An 18229-nucleotide genomic window follows, 5' to 3' on the forward strand; every position below is an offset into this window, starting at 1 on the left:
TTTGTGACTACACACGTCACAAGAAGAGAACTCACAACAACGGCTACACAAGCCCTCGTGACATCACCCATCACGAGTTGATATGTCTTCCTTATGCCCGGTTCCAACCTTATGGCTACCCCCAACCTTATATCTAGTTCCAACCTTTACCTCCAGGACTCCTGTACACCAAGTCCAACCTTATTCCTCTGGAAACTGTCGTTCCCCCTCCAACAGTCCCTCCAACAGAACCACCGATTTCATAGTACACGAGGGTACCGATCACACATACGGCAACACATGCCACCCAAGAATCACGTGAACCTTACACAAAGGTCACAACTCCATAATCATGTCATGGCCACCACGAGGACCACTGCAATACTTTGGTGACTAGTGTCCCATACCACTAATCGTGCAATCCAGGTAAAGCCACACACATCACACCTCAACAGGAATCAATCAACGGATCACAACGAATATATGAAACCATACTCAATCAATGAATGGATCACAGTCCAACAACAACAACGATGAATAACTAAAGTTATCATTAACCCATAAGAAGGTACAAACAACACACATGCTAGCATTTAAACACCGAACTAGCATGCTTATCAAATGGGTAAACCGAAAGTAGTTCCGAACAACACACAAGACTCATCACGGTTCAACGAAACACAATGTTGAACACTTAGAACGATTCAAGACACCGAAACCTACATGGATACCTACCATATAGTTCTAGACATACGAAACATCAAGAAGACACTCAAATAGTTCCACAAAAGAACAACGGAAAGTTAAAAGACCAAATACCGAGTCAAAAGAATCACGGGGATTAAATTCCGATCCAACACCAAAGTGTTCCCCACGGGTAGGCTCCCACCCGTGGTTCCGCCCGCGGGTACACTACCCACCGGCCATATGTTCCCCGCGGGTGGGCGGCGGGTTGGAGCTCTACCCGTCGTTTCGCCCGCGGGTACGTATACCTGCACAAATAATCCCTTCGGGGATTTTCAACTCCAAGCTCAAATTCAAGTCCAAAACATGCCAAATCTCACCCAATACAACAAAATGACTTGAATCAAAGGAATAGCCAAGCAATGGCATACAAGAACCCTAAACACAAGCTCTAGATATGCATTTTCACAAGACAATGCATAAACACTCACATTTCATAGCAACACATGTAAAATCCAAGAAATATTCACATAGGTAAGCAAAATAGATTTTGTAGAGCATGGGTTACCTCTTGTAAACTAAAGACTTCACTTTACACCTCAACAAGCTCCTCACAAGGCTCACCTTCCAAACCCACTTCAAGAACATACCAAAAGATCATAAAGATCCTATCTTTAAGAAAAGACACCTTAGATAATACTAAAAACACAAGATGAACTTAATTAGATCTTACCCTCCTAGATGCCCAAATATATGAAAGGTTGAATCTTGGAAGCAACTCTTGAAGTTTTGGCAAGGCTCCAACTTGGCTTAGAAGAAAAGCTATCTACCTTTTTAGAGAGAAGGTGGAGCTAGATTTTTAGAAAGTGTAAGGAAAGAATGAAGGTGGTCTACTAGGTTAGGTTACAATACTAACACCAAGTGAAAGGTCAAGAATACCCTTACTAACATAAGGAAGTGTAAGGGAACAAGGGAACTCCTTACAAAGCTTAAGGTACAACTTTGACTATGGGGTTGACTAGTCAATTACTAGTCCCCGACTATTGAATTTTCAGGATTTTAGGAATTAAATCACCAATTGAAATAGGATTAATTACTCAATTAACCCCTAAGTTGAATTTGGATTTCGGGGTGTCACAGTTTTGCTTGATCATTATGCTTCCGCTATGAGGTTAGGTTATCACATGTGTTCAAATTTGTGTGTATACTCTAACATAAGCTGCAAAAGTTATCAAATGACAGTCGATTTTAAGGGATTGTGGCAACTTTTGGATGGCTACCACTTGCTGAGTGAGAGCGGGGAGATTAAAAATCAAAGTTGACACTCATCTCTCCTTGTTTATAAAAGGAGATCGAACTCTGAGGTAAGAGAGAAGATGATGGTGTGATAAAAATTCTAAGTGCAATTATTCAAAGTGTCCAAGCTCTCTAGCTGAAGTGAAATCTTTAGGATTTTCAAGTCCAACATTCAACAAACCAACAACTATCTGAGATCAACCTAGCAAGGAGACTTAATGGACGACCCTTGGCTAGCTCTGATTGGATAGTACTATAATAGGAAGAGTGGAGTGACATTGTAGTTGACCCCTATTTTGCGGACTATCATCCGTAGAAGCTAAGGCTTCTTAATTACTTTGTATTCAAAACAATAATTACTGGAACCTCTTTGGAGTTAAAGGAGAAGAGTGGAGTATGAAAGTTTTTGAACCATTATAAAAACATTTGTCATTTTACTTTAGGTACTTACTTGCTTATTAACCTGCGAACTAACCCCATATTTGACACACACTCAATCACATTTATTCGTTCAAACCTTAGCTACTCTTTCTAAGGCAAGCTAAAGACTTACGTTGTGAGGAAACTTGTTTTCAAGCTTTGTTATAAAACTATGATTTCCAAATTCAAGCTCAGTTAGAGCTATTTTGAAAAGTTTGAAAATGATAGAAAGGATGTGTTTGGCAAATAGCTGTTAGCAGATTGGGTTAATGGGTTTGACTAGCTTATAACATTTTTGGAAGAATGTTTGGTAAATTAGTTGTTAGCTTATTACATGTAAAATGACCTTTAAGTGTATAATATATTTTCTAAAAACAAAAACATATTAAATAAATAAATAAATTCAACAACACCATCACCACCAACAACTACTAGCTACTTCGTTATAATAATAAAATATAAAAAAAAAAAATTGTTAAGTGAAAGCAATAAAGTGATTATCAATAAACTAAACAATACTATTAATTAAAAATAAGAATGTAGGCAACGCCGGGATTGCAATCTAGTTTATAGCTAGAATAGCCATGCTAACTCATTGTTATTATTTCATTTAATAAAGCATTTAAAACAATACTATTAATGAGCATCTTCCTAATTAATATGTCAATATTATGACACTTAAAGCTGATTAGGAAAATGCAGAGTCTAAGTTTGAGTCAATTAAATAAGTTGTCATTAAAAGGCATCATCATAGGTGGTGGGTGATGTTGGTTTTTGCTTCTTTCTATTTACTACACATTAAGAGGTTATGTTGTCAGAGGAAAACAACTCACTGGATGGTATAATCCAGAAATAGGGAAACCATACGATGAGTTGGTATTGTAAAATAAGGTTAAAACAATGAAGAAGTATGTAATTTAATTATTTCACTGGGTAAAAGATTAAAATATATACAACGGTGAGCAACATCCCAAAAAAGCATTCAAATGACATATGCAAGATATTTGGAGCCATCAATTAAATATTTCCCTCAGCTCTACAATAGATTAAGAGATCGAAGGTGTTGTTCATGCCTCGGATCTAGTGTTGGTGGGGTATAATGGCCATGTTGATCCACCACTACGTACACCTGTAACATTTAAGAGAAAGAATTGAAATAAAAATAACATATTATTTAAATGGAATATGATGCGTCATCTCTTGAAAAAATTGACAGTCGTATTAAAGTTGAATGATTAAACCTTTGTAAGATTTCGCTTCTCTAGGATTTGGTAGTGGCGATGCCAACTCTTATGTACAAATGTTGTAGCAAGAAACAAACCATAAGCAATACCACAAAAAATGAAGACATATATGGTAAGAATGATGAACATTGTAGCAGGAAGGCAATTCCACATCAACATGGCCAGGCAAAAGTTTTGGCAGCCGGCTATACGTTGGTCCAAATTAGCAAGGGAGATGCAAGTTTTTAAGAAACAATAACATCCCAAGCCAATAAGGAAGACCAGTGCTCCTGTTTCATTTACATCATCATCAGACTAATATAAACTGTTGGATAGAAAATTAAAGCTGCTAATTAATAACAACCTTTCAACAAGAGAATTATATTAGTGAGACTTTTACTCTACCATAAAAGAAAGTAGTTTTACATAATTTGATAAAGAAAGTTAGGGATGAAAAATATGCGTACCCATGCTGTAGTAGAAGGAAATAGTGGATTGTGAAGACAAGAAGCTCAAATACTTATCAACAGCCTTGTGAAATAGGAACAAAAATGATATTGCCCGCTCACTCTGATAGATCTCCAGTGGTCCAAGCATTCTCTATGGACGAACTCTTGGGAGCCTTTACAGCGGCAAGGAGATATGAGTTGGTCGCCTTCTCTGGTGTCACTGTCAAGGCAGATACGGCAAGAAAGCGAAGAAGCTGACTCCAAATCCCGATCACTGCTGTAGATAGAGCGGGAACGGCGGGTGGTGTTGGAGCTGCTGCTGTTGCTTGGGTTTTGCGCCACCTGATTTTCGGCCATTTCTTACAAAGAGGAAAAGGAAAAGAAAATTTTAAGCTGAGGCCTGAGGGTGTATGTTGGTGGATGGATTTCTCTCAATATAATGCAGAAGCTGATCGAGGAGGGTGAGAGTGTTGGTTTTGAAGAGGCTAAGGATCGGAGGCATGCATATATCCTGGTTGGTGACGTCGTTGGTGTTTGTCTCTTTCATTCTCAGGTTAAATTTAGAATGGAGAAATGTGTTTAGACTTGGCTTCCTTAGCTTCATTCATGCGTTAAAGACTTAAAGCAAGCAAGAAAGCAATGGCACCGCTAGCTTTGAGTAGCGGTGGTGGAAGCCGTGGGCGGATGGGTTGTTAAGGAAGAGATCAGATAAGAATTGATCGAAGTTCATATTTTTGTATATCTATTCTAGGAAAAGGTTATGGTGTACGTGATCGGCAAAATAGCCTCTTCAAGTCGACCATATAGTATTATTAATTCCAAATACAGAATTTATATCCATAAGGTACATAATTTCATAAAAAACAAATTACAGAATTTCGTAAGGTACAAATACACATGTTATATATTTATTTAATTTATTTTTCAAATTTGATTTAGGTTTATAATTTGTGTTGATAGACACAAAATTTCACAACACAAGCCACATAAATTCATAACACAAGACATTATTTATTTATTTGTGCTATATTACAATGTAATAGAGTCAGTAGATTTCATAAAATAGAAATATTCTAGGGAAAAGGGTCAAATACATCCTCCAACTTTAGGTAATAAGACAATTAGGCCCTCGAACTTTTGAAAGGTGCAATTAGACCCATTAACATATGAATTTAGTGCATCAAGGCCCAAACACCTAATAGTAACTTGTAATAGCAAGTCAATAATACACCGGCGGAGCTCCGACGACTTTCCGGCGAACACATGACCAGCAGGTCGCCGGAACGGCACCCTTAACCACTGTACCGCCCCTCCTCCCTTTGCAAGATCCAGAATTTGCAAACATCGATGGTTGTTAAGTTATGAGTTCGGAGTTGATCTACAGAGGACAAGAGGCGCAGCCGGCGATGGACGGTTATACGCCGAAGCCTCCGAAGCCATGGCTTAATGTGATTCGCCCAATTCGGTATATCCGCGAGCAGCGTCTCGTTTTTCTCATCATCGGCATTGCTGTAGCCACCGTCATCTTCACCTTCCTTCCGTCGTCTAGCCCCGCCCCCTACATCCATGGCGATTCCGTCAGCGGCCACGGCTACAACGCGATCTCCGGCTCTAACTTGCTAGCAGAGACGATGGATCACTTATACCGGCTTCTCTACCAGAGCCGCGTTGGACTTAGGTCCTTCGATTCGGGCGGGAAGATTCCTCTAGGTCTGAAACAGAAAGGCTTGAGGATCGTGGTGACAGGTGGCGCCGGATTCGTATGCAGCCATCTCGCTAGAACTCTAAACTTCTGGATCTTGCAGAGCCATGGCTTGTTTCTATTCAATTCTGAACTCTGAACTTCTGGATCTTGCAAAGGGAGGAGGGGCAGTGGTCGTTGAGGGTGGCGTTCCGGCGACTTGCAGGTCATGTTTTCACCGGAAAGTTGTGGGAGTTCCGCCGTTACATTATTAACTTGTTATTGCAGGTCAGTATTAGGGTTTTGGGCCTTAATGCACTAAATTCATATGTTAATGTGTCTAATTGAACTTTTAAAAAGTTCGAGGGCCTAATTGACTTCTTACCTAAAGTTGGAGGGTGTATTTGACCCTTTTCTCAATATTCTATAAAATAATAACACAAAGTAATACTCCCTCTGTCTCATTTTACCTGTCTTACTTTCCTTTTTAGTTTGTCCCAAAATATTGTCATTTTTCCAAAATTGAACATAACTATCACTCTACATTTCCCAATTTACCCTTTTGACTTTTCAAATTTCTAGAGGTAAGTACAATTGTACTTTGTACTTTGTACAAATAATACCTACTTTTGAGGGGGCAAAATTGGAAAGTTAATAACATTTATTATGTTGCATTAAAAATCGTGCAAAAAGCAAATGAGACAATCATTTAGGGACGGAGGGAGTATAATATAGTGGTTTTTGTAGATAGGGGAATACAGTCTATGTCGTTTGTAGTATGAAAAATGTTACATTTACAAACTTCACCACTACAAAAATGATTTCTTGAATTAGAGTAGACTCTAAAAATTTCTAGATATACTTTAAAACCTTGAGGGGAGCCTTAGAGAATGTTAAATTATTGGGAATATTAGATTATTGAGAATATTATATTTCTGTGTTTGGTTTAAAACTCTGGTATACCGCCACCAACACCACTATTACTACTACCACACCACTACCACCTCCATCAGCACCAACACCACTATTACTACTACCACACCACTACCACCTCCATCAGCACCAACACCACTACTACCAACACTACCACCACCACCACCACCACCATCACCACTACCACCACACTGCCACTATCACCCCATATTATTATTGTTATTATTATTATTATTATTATTATTATTATTATTATTATTATTATTATTATTATTATTATTATTATTATTATTATTATTATTATTATTATTATTATTATTATTATTATTATTATATGTTCATTTTCAAGAAAATAAACCAAATAAAGAAATGCAATCTCTGTTTGGTTGAAGATTTTTTTTTATTATTATGTTATGATGATTATTTTTACTTGAATACCATTAACCTATTTTTATGTCTTTTAATAAATTTTAAAATTAAAATAAATAAATAATGTAGTGGTAAAATATAGAAATAAATTATTTAAAATTAATTAACTAATAGATTGAACAATAATTAACTAAGGCAATGAATTAAAATGACAAAATTTGCAATAAGACAAGGGAATGTGATAATACCTAAGAAATGGGAGGGTATCTCACATTCCCATGTAATAAATATGTAATAGCTAAAAACTTTATGTGGAGGTTATGTTACATTTTTGGAAAAAATTGCATAACTTGAACCAAACAAGAGAATATTATATATTTCCAAACAAATATAACCTTGATTTTATTATATATCTTGAACAAAACGCCCTAAAGATTAATGAATCTTTGCTTGGTTATATAATATTCTCATGTTTAGTTCAAGTTATCTCATTTTTTGAGAGAATACAACTTCAGCTCCACTACACCCTTCAAACCATAGGGGAGATACTCAAAACATCGTCTTATCCCCACACATGTGATTGCTACATCCGGTATCTAAATACCACATGTGTTGAGTTTCTTCATTCACATGACACGCTAGCAAAAGAGATACCTCCTCTTCTTTTTCTACAAAGTTGGTTTTTTCTTCGTCTGGTTTAGTCAGATTGGTGCGGCAATCTGATTGATAGTGGCCACATTTGTGACAACGATAACACTCAACCTTTGACAAGTCTCTCGGTTTATGGGTTGTTGAGGTATTATGGCCACCTCGCCTTCCTCCTCTTCCTCTACCTCTACCTTTGCCTCGTCCTCTATTTCCCCTCGGTGATGGATGATTTTCTGTTGAGATCTTCAATGCTTGTTCTTCATTTTCCTGATGAATAAGTTTCTGCTCATGAATCATTAAAGAACTCTGTAATTCATCCAAGGAAAGGTTTTCCACGTTGTTAGCTTCCTCTATGGTGCACACAACAAAATTGAAATTCGGTGTCATGGATCGAAGAATCTTTTCAACAACATCAGAATCCTCTATTTTGCTATCATGATTTCTCATCTTGTTGACAATCGTGGTTGTACGAGAGAGATACTCTGTAACTGACTCTCCTGACTTCATGCGGAGTGTTTCGAACTAGATCTGTACGAAGTGCTTGAAGCTGCTGCCTCTTTGTTTTTGTAGAACCTTCATACTTTTTCTGCATGGAGTCCCATATACTCTTGGAAGAATCTTTGCATAGGATTGTCTCCAAGATGGGACATTCGATGGCCTGAAAAAGATAATTTTTTGCTTTGCGATCTTTCAGTTTCAACGCCTTCAATCTTGTCCATTGCTCTTGTTGGTCCCGATAGATTGTGTGGTGAGTCTAGAGGGGGGGGGGGGGGGTGAATAGACTCTTGTTTTTCTTTAGATTCTTTACAAGAAAAACCCTGACACCACTTTTGAGTGAGATAAGCACAGCGGAAAGGTTATTAAAAGAGGGTTGCACGAGTTTGATGAAAAGATAAGATGAGTGATGAAAAGGATGATATGCAAGCAGTAAACTAAAGCAGTAAGTAAAGAGAAGAGCGAGACGAGATTTTATAGTGGTTCGGCCAAACTTTGCCTACTTCCACTCTTCTTCCACAACTGCTGGAAGGATTGCACTATCACTTCTTTAGTACAAATACACAAAGACTTCCTTGATCACTAAGCCGGACAGCCTTTGAAGGTTTTTCAACTCCGAGAGTTTACTCTGCCTCTATCAACTTCTTCTTCTAAGTTGAGGTTGGTGAGAAAGTATTTCTTGATTCCTCCAACTGTGAAGTCTTGTTGGTGTGGGATGATTGCTTCAAGAGTGCAAGACTTCTTACAAGATGTAGGGCAGTGATGGGTGATCTACTTCAAATGCCTTAACACCTTAACTAGTTGGTTCGCAAAAAGCTTTGAGATTTGTTCACTTTTAAGAGCTTTTTGCAAGAGAGTAAGTAGAGTGATAAAATGAACCAGCACCTTCTTAGTTGATGAAGGTTGGTTTATATAGGTGATGAAAATTCATCCGTTGGAGGGAAATGAATTTTTTAAACCTTTTATCTGTTGGACAAGGACCATGGAGCCTCATGCATTTAATGCTCCATTAAAGGATTTGTACTATGTAGCCGTTGAAGGTATGGAGGATCTGATGACTTTTGTCTTCTAGCTCCAGAGATAGTACGACTTCATTAAATGCTCTTTGGATAGCGTGTCCCATGAGTTGAGGTCCTTATTGTCCTAGGATGTTGTCAAATCAGACAGGTAGAACATTCTTCTAGTTGATGAGAAGAAGAATACTTGTTGAAAAGAACTGTCTTCTTAATGACAACTCCTTCTTTCGTTGCTGTGGAGTCTTCTTTCGTCTTGATCAGCCTATCTTCTATTCATAACTCTTTTCGTGTGTTTGTTCTAGCTTAACACGAATTACATATGAGTTATGGCATCTTTCGTCTAGAACGAAAGTAGTGATACAAGAAAAACGTAAGAGATAGGGGTCTACTTTCTATATTACATTGGTATCATCAAAATCCTAATACAAGGTTCCTAACAATTTCCCCCTTTTTGATGATGCCAAAACCTATACTCTTCTTATAAGGCTGAAAAGGTGCTCCTTAAGGATAATTCTATTAAAAACACAGCCATTATCGAGAGTTTACAAGTATTTTCTACGAAGAAGCAGCAGAAATAAAGACAAGGACTTTTTAACTCAGACAAGTGACACGAGATGTGTGACAATGAGAGTTTCATAGATATTCAGATAAAGTCATTACAAAAACTCTGTCAAAATAAATCAAAATAAAGGATAACTTACATTTCTAAAAGATTCAACTTTTGCTGAGCTTCCTTCTTTCTTTCTTGATTGTCCTTCTCTTCCTGTCTTCTTTGTGTTCTCTCGTAGTCTATCTTTTCGTTGATTCTTGCTCTGAAAGTCCTGATTGAATTGTTTCTGACGAGCTCTTCATATCCTCCTTTGATGTTTAGACTCGTGTAATTGTTATAGGCTTCTCGAATGTTGTTGCCTTCCACTACTCCAGACTTCCACCAAGAGATTAGTTCAAACGAATTCATTCCTTCTTGATAACTCTTGCCTGACTCTTTATGCACTTTGAAAGCTGCATTGTACGTGACATTATCAGGAGAGTCTTTGGTCACATTTGATAGATCTTTGATGAGATTCTTAATCCTTTCTCTTTCTCTAGCTTCATCATCTCTTCTCCTGATCTCTTCATCGTGTTTTTCCCACAACTCCTTGTTTTGTCTTTTAATCCTTTCGTTCTGAGTGCTCATGTAGTTTTGCCTTGTGTGGTTGTCTTTCTTCTTCAACCAGATGGGATTGTTGCAACCTTCAAACCTTTTACCGCTTCCTTCTTCGTATGGGACATAGTCCACGAAGTTTCCAATGCCATCCATGGTAACTGAGGTATTTTTCATGAGCCTTTGTCTTAGACTTGCTTGATCTCTTCTTGACAGTCCTGTGAAGAGATATTTGGCTTCAGAGCCGAAAGATTGTCGAGCCTTGTGAGGTCTGTCTTGAGTGCGACCATAGCGTCTTTGATCATGAGACTGTCCACGAGACTTAGGTGGATGAGAGTGACCCGAGACTTTGTGAGGAGAGACTCGCTTTTCTGAAGATCTTTCTTTCGTGTTATCCCTTCTTGGTTGGTTGTCATCATCCTTATCTCTGTCATTATCCCTATTTTCCCCCTTTTTGGCATCATCAGCGCAGGCAGAGGGAGGTACAAAGGGGATTTGTCTGATTGCAAGCAGGATGTCTTGAGCATACCCTAGAATCTGAAGAGCATATTCACCAAGTTGATAGGAATTGTCTTGATAAGTGTCAATCTTGGTACAAGCTAAGTCAACACGTTCCTTGAGACCATAATGAGAATGCTTAATCTCGTGTTGCTGTCTAGCGACTTTGTTTGAACTTTCTTCAAGATCAGAAACTCTTTTCACCAATTGCTTAAGAGTTTTGTCGTGAGAAGAATTCGGTTGCTGTGGTTGAGATTGTACATCAAGGAGTAGATTGACTTTTTGACACAAGTCATTCAATACTCTCGTGTCCTTCTCCCTTAGGGCGAGATATTGCTTGTGAATCAGTTCAGCTGAATGAACAGTTTCTCGCATGAGGTTCATAATGATCCGTGGGGACTCAGCGATAGAATCGTCCTCAATGTGTGTTGGAGAAGAGTTCCTGTGTTCGTCATGATGTGGTGCTTCCGGATTTCCACCATGCATCGAGTGGCCAGGTTCAGGTGAGGCTTCCTTTTTGTCCTCATGAACTGGAAGATTATGATGTAGTTGAATAGCACGAGATGAGTGAACTGGATTTTTACTGGATGCTTCATCCGAGTCTTCGTCTTCAGATGGTATTTTCAAGAGAGGTGGTCTTTGTGGGCAGTTAGCATAGTCCGTTTCGACCAAGATAGTGTGGCTATCTTCTGGTTCTTCTTTTTTAGCACCTTCTCCTCCTTGTTGATTATTATCATCATCATTATCATCATCAGTACTACTGTTGTCTGTTTCATCATCATCATTGTCATCATCTTCATTCTCTTCTTCATTGCTCTCGTCTTCACTTTCTTCTTCACTTTCTTCTTCATTTTCTTCTTCATCCTCTTCTTCGATTTCGTTGCCATGAACATCTTTCGTTCCACTAGCACTTCCTTTGGGATCTCGAGGATGATCTTCTGCCATTTGGGCTTTAATTTTGGATAGCAACATGATGTAGCGAAGTTGTTTCAATTCGGCTTCAGTTGCTGGATCCATCGGAGGTTTATGAAGAGGAACTACCAAAGGAGCTTTTTCCTTCCCGAGAGATCGATGAGTTATTCTATAAGAGTACACTCGGTGGATCTCCTCAATTCGCACAGCCTTTGTGACGTCCTGAGTTTCAAGCCATTGAAGTGCGAATTCTTCTTCGTCGATCATGGCTTCAAAAGTTTCGAGAAAGATTCTGAGAGGTGCCGTGCGCCACTTGTGCCATTGTAGAACTCGGTTGTAATCTCTTTCAATCGATTCTCTGAGAGATTTATCAAGGGTGTACTGGTCTGGAGAAGATTGACGAGCAGATGGTTTCGGGGTAAAAGATGTTTGAGCAGCTGTTATCTCGTCTACTAGTGCAGGTTCTTGTGTCAGAATTACCTGCTCTGCAATAGTAGGTTCTTGTGGGAGAGAATGAGCATCAGTTGTAGCATCTGAGGCTGCTTTCGGGATGTTTTCTGGAGAGCCCGGCTCTTGTGGAAAACTTTGACATCTTCCCTCCATTTCTACAGTAGCAGGGTCTTGAGTCAACTCTCGTAGGAGTTGCTCCGCTAGGATAGGCTCTTGTGGATGAGGAACAGGAGATGCATTCGAATTGATGGATTTGTGAGCAACAGGACTTCTTTCGGGCAGAAAGTTTTTCAGTTCCCCCTCAGAGGTAGCTGCTTTCGAAATATCTTCCCCCTGTGATGTTGCTTCTTTTGACAAGGGTTCCCGAATTTGAACAGATCTCATTCGACTTCGTTTGCTTAGACGAATGAGAGGTTGATCATCATCATCTTCAGAGGAGTTCTGCACTATCAAGGTTTCGAGAGAAGGATCATCTTTCGTCTTTGATTGGGTGGTGTTCGTCTTTTGAGTCTTAACCCGAGAAGAGGGTTTTTCTTGTTTCTGCCGTTTTGGTTTTGGTTGAGCTTCTTCGTCTTCTTTGGGGGTTTTTAACTTTCGTTTGGACTTCCCTTTGGGTAGATTGGGTTCAAGAGGAATGCCCAATTCCAATGCCTTCTGTTTGTCATATCCAGATGGTTTGTGTTTCATGTGACAAACCTTTTGACCAGGTGGAGCACCAGCACGTAGAGTCACTCCTTTTGTGGCAAGAAGATGGCTTATAATGAAACCGAAGCCCATCTTCTTTGCAATGTCTCCAGGACTCTTGCGATTGAATGTGATGGTGTGAGCGATGTTGTGGAAAATGATTTTGGACCAATCAACCTTATGCGCATGAAGAAAAGCGTGCAGCATTTTCAGTTTTTCCCTTGTGACATCATCTGTGCCAGAAGTCTTGTGGTCCACAATCTTGTTGAAGATGTCTACTGCAAACTCATAATCCAACCGGAACCATTTTTTCTTGAGGGGCCAGAAGATTTTATCTTTGGAAGGTGCCTCCTTGTGTCGTATGGATTCATAGAAGTCCTCCGGATCCAGATGATAAAATACCAGATTGGATTTGTAGGACTCATCTCGTCTGGGAAACCCAAAAGCTGATCGAATATCCTCAGCAATAAACACAATGTGATGTTTATTAACTCTTGAAGATATGCTTGAGAAATCAGAAGCCACATAAGCATTCAAATAAAACTGAGTAACATCAAGAGGGTACCATTCATCATAGCGGTGAGTTACCAAACCAAATAAACATGTTTCTAATAAAAGAGCGATTATCCGTTCTCCAAAGGCTGTATCCAAGACATACTTACGAAACCCTTCTTCGTCCCACATACTTCCTCCGACGATAAATGGAATTCTGGACTTGATAAACTCTATGTCTTCGGTGGGAAAGCTTGGTATTACTGGAGTGGATGATGGTTCAGGGTTCTCTGGGTTCTTTTCGGAAGGAGCCGCCATTGATGATAGAAAGCTTGACTAGAGATTTTTGAGAGGAAGGGATGAAAAGTTGAGAGATGTAAAAAAAAACGGAATGAAGGTTTGAGCAGGATTTATAAAGCTCCGGGTTGGTGCCCTTAAATCAGCCCAATAAGGAAACTTATTCAAAATTTTTTTTTTTTTTTTAAAAAAATTCAGCGGTTCTTCTTCCTCAAAAGGTAACTGATCATCATGGTTACGTGATAAGAACGTGTACAGATCTGAAACGATCATTCCCTCATTTAATGAGGAGAGAGAAAAAGCACTCAAGTGCTGAGTGGTGCATTAAATGCACGTCTTTGTCCTGTCAGACTAGTGGGATAGAGGCGATTTTCTCGGCCATATGATCCCAATGAAACTATATGAACGGTTTAGATTCAAGAGGAGATAGCGTCTTGAGAACGAGTCAAAAACCCGAATGTTGTTCAGAATTTCACAAGACGCACATAAAGTTGCCCGAGAGATTCATGCTGAACAATCATCATTGTTACCCGAAAGGTTCGAGTAAGATTCGATCAGAACAAACTTCTAAGACTGTCAGCAAGGTTACACAGATAAGACATTACATCTTATTAGCACATAGATAGGCAAGCTTTTATTCAACAAACGAGAAGAGAAGATACATAAACATAGATGATGATTTTCAGAAAATCACTTTTTCTTCCTCTCAACCTTCTTGGATGAAGAACATTCAGGCTTATCTTTCTTCACCCTTCCAAACACTTCCCTATACCATCTTTTATAGCGCGGAAAGTTGGAACCAGTAGAGGACTCAGCCTCATCATCTTTGTCATACTTTTCTTCCCAATTTTCTTGTGCCAGAAAGGCCATGTAGTCCTTGTCAATCCATTCTTTTGGGATCTTTTCTTCATTCTCTGATTCAACGATGAATCCAGCCATATCATCGTATTGAAACGATGAGTCTGAATCAGAGACGAGATTGATAGGAACATTAGGACTATTGCCTGGATATAAGTCACCTTGCTCCTCCCTGAAGCGCCTAGAGGCCTCTAGGAGCTTGCGAGAGTCATTTCTTGTGAACCTTTTCTTAGGTGCCATTGAGAGAGAGAGAGAGGATGGTGAGAATTGTGTGAAATTCTCTCTCTTTTTATAGCCAAGGATTGAGGGGCTTATCCGTAAATCCGTCAATATAGCAATCAATGCTCATTACAGTGTTCAAGATAAGGCTGATTTCAGTTTAGACTGAAATTTTGATTCCCTGTACGGCCTGAGTTCCAACGTGCTTAGCATTCAACAAATTCATAATGAATTTTTGAATTCTTTTGACCAAAAAATAACTTGCAATAAATGCACATAACAGTAAACCTTCCTGTGATCCGAAATCATAAGAACTTATGCAATGCATTTATTTGGATAACATAGCCATCAGAACATACAGGATAGAGAGAGAGAGAGACTTAAACATAAAAAGCTCAACTTACTTCGGTTCAAAGAAAACGATAGGGTACGTGAAGTTCCAATCGGGTCAACTCATCAGTCACATCAGCCAGATTTGTTGTTTTGGCGTATTCATCCAACTCTTCTAGCGAGAGAGTGGGTTCGGGTGGCTGATCTGTGACCCGAGAGTGGACCCTTGAGAAATCCTCATAGGATTGAACATTGGGTGGGGGAACTTCAGGAAAGGGATACCATTGAGAGGTTGGTGTCGATGAAGAGTCTTTGTTGGAGCTCTTCATCATCATGATTCTTTCATAGGCCTCCTGACTGGCTAGTTCCAGACGATACCTCCTTTTGGCCCTAGATTCGTTGACAAGAGTGTCAAGCGCCTCTTTTTCGGGGTTAGGCATTGAGTAGGTTACATTGATCATCTCTCCATCTTCTTTCAAGCTTATGATGGTGGCATTAGGGAGCTTGTTTGCTTCCTGTAAGTGATGCTTCAGACGGGTAGCCCTCTTTTCTGCTTCGTCCATTTTTCCTTTCTCTTTGTTCATACCTGCAATCCTGTTACTTAGAAAGAAGTGAGTGTGTCTTATGTATGGCAAAACTATTTTATAGGCAAATAAGTGTCGTGGAGATCTATACAAAATCTTTTGGATACTGACACTTTCTTGCGTGTGAGACACGAAAACAAAGGTACATGAAAAGATATGGAGATTTATTATGAAGCATAGTGAAGTAACATCACATATTAGGTCATTTCAATCATTCCGATCTCATGCCTTAATAGAGAGAATCTTGTCTCACTCAGAGGTTTAGTGAGTATATCTGCCAATTGATCATCGGTATTAACATATTCGAGAGCAATATCTTTCTTTTCAACATGATCACGAATAAAATGATACTTGATATCAATGTGCTTGGTCCGAGAGTGTAGAACTGGATTGTGTGTGATTGCTATAGCACTTGTATTATCACACTTAATGCTCACTTCTTGGGCATTTACCCCATAGTCTCTTAATTGATGTCTCATCCATAAGATTTGAGCACAACAACTTCCAGCTGCTATGTATTCGGCCTCAGCCGTACTAGTAGCAATGGAATGTTGTTTCTTGCTAAACCAAGACACAAGTCTTCCTCCTAGGAACTGACATGTTCCCGAGGTACTTTTTCGATCGATTCGACAACCTGCGAAGTCTGCATCTGAGTATCCTATTAGATCAAATGATCCTTCTTTCGGATACCAGAGGCCGACATTTTGTGTGCCCTTAAGATATCGCAATATCCTTTTAGTTGCACTCAGGTGACTTTCTTTCGGTTTAGCCTGAAAGCGAGCGCATACACCAACAGCAAACGAGATGTCGGGTCTACTTGCTGTTAGGTATAGAAGAGAGCCAATAATACCACGAAAATTTTTCTGATCAACTTCCTTTCCTTCATTGTCAATGTCCATCCTAAGGGATGTACTCATAGGTATTTTGACGGAACTTTTTCCATCAATGCCAAACTTTCGGATCAGATCTTTTGTGTATTTGGCTTGGTTTATAAATATCCCATCAGGACATTGTTTGACTTGTAAGCCTAGAAAATAATTCAGTTCTCCCATCATACTCATTTCAAATTTTCCTTTCATGAGATTGGAGAATTTTTCACATAGATCTGGATTCGTGCTTCCAAAGATAATATCGTCAACATATATTTGTACCAGTAGGATATGATCATTATCCTTTATATGAAAGAGTGTTTTGTCAACCACTCCTTTCGTGAAGCCACGATTGATTAGAAAACATGATAGTGTATCATACCAAGCTCGTGGAGCTTGTTTCAAACCGTAGAGAGCTTTCTTAAGGTGGTACACCTTTTCGAGGTTATTGTTGATAGCAAAACCAGGAGGTTGTTCAACATATACTTCTTCTTCAAGAAGTCCATTCAGGAAGGCGCTTTTGACATCCATTTGATAGACTTTGAAATTTTTTGTAAGCTGCCAAAAGCTAAGAATATTCGTATAGCTTCCAATCTGGCCACGGGGGCGAAGGTCTCATCAAAATCAATACCTTCCTCCTGACAATATCCTTTAGCCACAAGGCGAGCTTTGTTCCTAACAATGAGTCCATCTTCACTCATTTTGTTTCTAAAAACCCATTTAGTTCCAATGACATTTTGATGTGATGGTCTTGGTACTAGTTCCCATACTTCATTTCGTTCAAATTGATGAAGTTCTTCTTGCATAGCTATTACCCAGTCAGGATCACATAAAGCTTCATCCACAGATTTCGGCTCTATTTGGGATAAGAAGCATGCCATCATACTTTCGTGTAATGACGCTCTTGTTCTTACACCTTCTTGAACATCTCAATAACTTGATCTGGTGGATGATCTTTCAACCATCTAAGATCTGGCTCAAAGACATCTTGAGAAGGCTGAGTATCCATCTCTGGGATATAGGGGAGGTCTATGTAGATCATTGGTTCAGATGGTGCGTTGCTAGAAGGATTGATAGGTTGATTTCCATTTGCTTGTTCAGATGACATTTCGGGTTCTGGTACTTTCGGCTGATACTTCATGTAGGACGAAAGTAAGTCTTCTTCGTCTGAGATGTCTTCATCTACGGATTTCTGAGCATTTTGTAGCTGGGATAACAGGTATCTTGTATCCAGAAGGATTTTCTCAGATTGTTCATCAATTTGACGTGTATGGATTCTTCGATAACCTTTGTTCGCTTGTTCAGAACTCTGAATGCTTTGCTCATGGATGAATATCCCATGAATAATCCTTCGTCAGCTCTTTCGTCAAATGCTTTAAGATAGCTTTTGCCATTGTTGTGAATAAAGCACCTGCAACCAAAAACATGAAAATATCCAATATTTGGAGTCTTACCTTTCCATAGCTCATATGGTGTTTTTGTTGTGAGACTTGTTGATTAAGGATCTGTTCTGTGTATAGCATGCGGTGTTTATGGCTTCAGCCCAAATCTCTTTGGTAGACCTAGTGTGAGATCATGTTCGTGCTGTCTTCTTTTAGAGTCTATTTCTTCTTTCGGCTACTCCGTTTTGCTGAGGATTCGTGCTGCTGAGAGTTGATGAAAGTATTTCCATTTTGAGCAACAGAAATCCTTTATCACT

The 18229-nt window shown here is 39.1% G+C and overlaps 2 long non-coding RNA genes across 2 annotated transcripts in view; one reads left to right on the forward strand and one right to left on the reverse strand.

The window, feature by feature from the left end:
- The first annotated feature begins 2600 nt into the window (after window positions 1-2600).
- The window catches only part of LOC109183765, a 27365-nt gene continuing 11736 nt past the window's right edge, over window positions 2601-18229 (forward strand). The window contains exons 1-2 of the long non-coding RNA XR_002054626.1: window positions 2601-2631; window positions 9325-9327. This is a non-coding gene — a long non-coding RNA (uncharacterized LOC109183765). The remainder of the gene's footprint in view (window positions 2632-9324; window positions 9328-18229) is intronic.
- On the reverse strand, window positions 3776-17731 carry LOC109183766. The gene is made up of 3 exons (XR_002054627.1): window positions 17717-17731; window positions 4070-4376; window positions 3776-3892 (listed from the first exon to the last, which is right to left on the reverse strand). It is a non-coding gene; the product is annotated as an uncharacterized LOC109183766 (long non-coding RNA).

The sequence above is a fragment of the Ipomoea nil genome, unplaced genomic scaffold (assembly GCF_001879475.1).
Source record: "Ipomoea nil cultivar Tokyo-kokei standard unplaced genomic scaffold, Asagao_1.1 scaffold1173, whole genome shotgun sequence".
NCBI lineage: Eukaryota > Viridiplantae > Streptophyta > Magnoliopsida > Solanales > Convolvulaceae > Ipomoea > Ipomoea nil.